General features: G+C 41.3%; 1 protein-coding gene across 1 annotated transcript in view; it reads right to left on the bottom strand.

Annotated features, from left to right (window-relative positions):
* The window catches only part of CREBBP (CREB binding protein), an 83,675-nt gene that overhangs the window by 44,834 nt on the left and 35,104 nt on the right, over positions 1 to 3,737 (bottom strand).

The raw sequence follows: 3,737 nt of genomic DNA, 5'->3' as shown, positions 1-3,737 counted from the left end.
TGATAACAGAGACTTTGGTAGAAATCATGCTCACTTTAGATATTTAATTACTTGAGGGGTAAAATGTGATGTGCATTACAAATTTGTGACCTAGACATAGCAACGGTAGCTTTTAATACTGGCAACATTAGCTGTTTTATTAAAAATAATCAGGAAAATAAGCCCTCTGAGACATTAACACCATTATCTAGGCTTTCTTAAAGCTTTACCCACTATGGAAACAGAAACACTGACAAAGACACACACATTTTCAGCTTCATCCAAGAGAAAATACACACATTACAGAGTTCAGACCTTTCCCTCTCCAGATGAGAATTCAATTTGATTGCATTTGCCAAAGAACTACAAATAAATCTAGTCAGAGATCCTCCTCTCCAAACTAAGCAGCCCCACAGAAAACATCCTTTATTTTCCCCAAGGACAATCCATGGTATTTTCAACAATGGGTTTATGATGGAAATTAGGCTTACATGTGCTTACTTGTGCTTATACTCTGTGGACACATTCATAATAACTTTTGGATTCATTGCTCATTTCCAAGCAAGTTTAAAAAGACAGAACCTGATAGAGTTCCTACCAGTTTCATTTAAAAAAAAAAAAAAAAGACATACTGAAGAGCAACTGCATGAATTTCTTGCTGGACTCTGGAATCATACAATCTAAGAGAAAGGTGCCCTTTACACTAGTGCAAAGCAAGAAATAGGAAGTCTCTAGAAAGGTTAAATAGCACAAACTTGTGGCACCCTGGAATTCAAAAGGCTTCAGAGGCTGTTGATAGCAAAGGGACAATTCAGGAGCTAATAAAAATTCCAGCTTGTTAGAGAAAGAGGATGTTATTTTCCTGGAGAAGTTACAATGAAACAACTTCCCTACACTTTTAACACTGGCTGTAAATCAGAGGCACATCTGTGGAGATGGCAGAATATGCAGAGGTGGTGGTGAGGGCTGGGAACAGGACAAAGGCTCCTATCCATCCCACTGGGGAGAATTTCACCATTCCTGTGCTCTTCTGGGGAGAAAAGCTGGTACTGATCTTCTGGGTACTGCAAGCTTGGTGTGAAGCTCACACTGAAGCTAAGGCAAAGCTTGGAGAAGACAACCACCTCTTGCTCAGGGCTGAGCTTTGGCAGTGCCACTGATTACTGTGAAAGCCACATTCAGCCCTTGTGTTAGTGCAGCTTTAGAAACCACCACCCAGCCAGTTCTAGAGGAACCTACTTCAGCAAGATCAAATCTCCAGATCTCCACTTCTACCCCAGACCAAAGACTCCCTATGAAAAACAGTCAGTTTGGGTATTTGCCAGAGTTGACAGTTTGAATGTCACTTTAAAAGTGACAACATGCAGAGTGAGTCCCTTCTAAATAGGAAAACCCCACTGTTTCTTCATAAAACTACCGAAGTTTCATAAGGGGACAATGTCTGAAGACCACTCTTGTGACTTGCAGCTTAAAATGACTAATGATCTCCAAGTTCCACAAGTGTGCCTGTACCTATTCAAGTGGGCAAAACTCACTGAAGCTGGTAAAGAGCCAAATGCTGCTTCTCATTTCAAAGTGAAGTATTATTACTAGGGGACAGACTAGGTTCTTACAGCTGGTAGTACCTTTATAGTGTGAGGGCACTGAAATGGGTGCCTCTGGATGGTCTCAGCTTCTCTGAATTTTATAACTGAACTACTAGCATGCTGTTAAAGTACTCATACAGTATCAGGAATCTGATTTTGATGTGTTGGGGTTTTTTTTTGTCCATTTGTTCCTTGGTTTTACATGCATATATGACATTCTATCAATCTGTCAAACAAGAAGATGGAGGAAGAGAGTATTAAATTCCTGTACTAGACAGATAAGAGTGCAAATGCAGCCCCTTCTGTGGCAGATACTGTAGGAAACCAAGTCAATTAAAATAAACTCAGCACTGAAATAAACAGGAGTTATCACATTAGGCCACTGCTACATGGAGAAACTCCTACTCTGTTTTTTTGTGAACTGCTGCTTTAGACACTGATGAGCTCATGACAGAAGCTACAAGTGTGAAGACAACTTTGCAAAGGTTTTTTCACATTCTAAATGCTTTAAAGACAACTGAGCTCTGTATGCACTGTTACAAATGCTTGTATCTCTTAAGAGTGAAAGCTCAAACAAGCAGAAGTTAAGCAGCCCCAGAACTTCCTGAAGAGCCCTGACCAGGCCCTCTTGGGCAAAGGCATGAGGATGTAATGTAAATGATCAGACACTATCCTGTCTAAAGGATTCCTGTTTCAGTGTGCAAAGCAGGTAATGCTGCCTTAAAGAAACTCCATCCATGTCTTCCAGAGGGGAATCCCTTCACCCTTCCAGCTGATGAGAATTTATTTTAAACACAGACTCCTGATGCTATTTTAAGTACTAATGCTCAGCAATTCTCTAACCTGACCATCCCAGTGAAAGCCACATGTTAGACCATTTTTGAGAAGTTTGATTTAAATCCGTCATTGTGCTTCCAAATCCTGGCATTCTGACTCATTCAGCAGTGTTGGAATGCTCTGTCCTGCAGCTCTGCTTGTTCCAGCCATTCTAACTCCAAGTGGCTGGAGCAAAAATTCTTCTGGAAACCTTAACTCACCTCAGCATAAGCCTGTCCTGCACCCTGAACTAGGCAGGTATTCAAACAGCAGGTGCTCATGATAGTTTAATAAAGTCTGTACCATGAATCAAATCCTGAGGTAAGTGAAGATATGATGAGCAACCTAGAGACAAAGTGTCAGTATTAAACCTCATCACCAACACCACTTTGAATTTTTTTTTTTTTTTTTAGTTTTCTTTAAGCATTCAACTAAAAGCCTTCCTCGTTTATTAGTCAATGAATGGAATGTCTTAATTTGTGGGCTAACCACCTATCATGTGGCTCAGTGGAACAACTGACAGCTGCTGCTAGGGCACCATTGTGTGTGATTTCCAGCACTTGAAGAAACAACAGACACGTTTTGTTTGAAGATTTTACAATTACTGCCAGAAAGACTGAACAAACTGGATTTCACTTCCTATTTTCAGAGGAAACTGCCTCCAGTGAAGAAGCTGCTGCCTGGTCTTTCTAAACATGCTTCTCTGCACATCAGTGGACTCCTTCCTTCACTGCAAAGGGGCAGTTCCCACATGCTTTAAGTCCAGGTCTTCTTTCATCTTCTGCCCATACTCAATAACCTGCTCCCTCAGCCAGCTAAATCCTAGTCCCGGTTTCCATTTCCCTCATCAGATTCCCATCCTTCATCCCTGAGTCCACATATTCCAGAATTTCTGGCCCAGACTTCTTAAAGAAAATCACATTTTCAGATAAAAATTACTTATTTCAAATTTACTCTCTCAATCCAGGTTTTTTCTCACTGCATTAAAAATGTTCCTACAAGGAAAACCACAGAAGACCAACTCCATGTTCACAACTCCGCCTCCCAGTCTCACTCAACTGAACTGGGATCCCTTTCTAGAGTCTCCTGATCCTGGATTGAAGCACATCTAACATGGTAGGAGGAAGGCCCAGGTCATCACTGATGGTGAGCAGAGCACACTTATCATTTTCCTGTAGGTCTGCAAGGGGAAGCACACCCAGTAGCTGTTTGGTGGCACAATACACACCTGCCCAGGCCAGGACTAGAAGAATTAAGAAGCTCAAGCATGCTCGTGACAGACAAATCTTTGGAAAGAATACTGGTTATGATGGAGCTATAAAGCTAGGAAATACATCAACAGCTGTTTGAAAGAGT

Source organism: Chaetura pelagica, unplaced genomic scaffold (assembly GCF_000747805.2).
Source record: "Chaetura pelagica isolate M959 unplaced genomic scaffold, ChaPel_1.0 scaffold124, whole genome shotgun sequence".
NCBI lineage: Eukaryota > Metazoa > Chordata > Aves > Apodiformes > Apodidae > Chaetura > Chaetura pelagica.
Note: the sequence above shows the minus strand (reverse complement) of the source record. Positions and strands in the feature narration are given on the sequence as shown.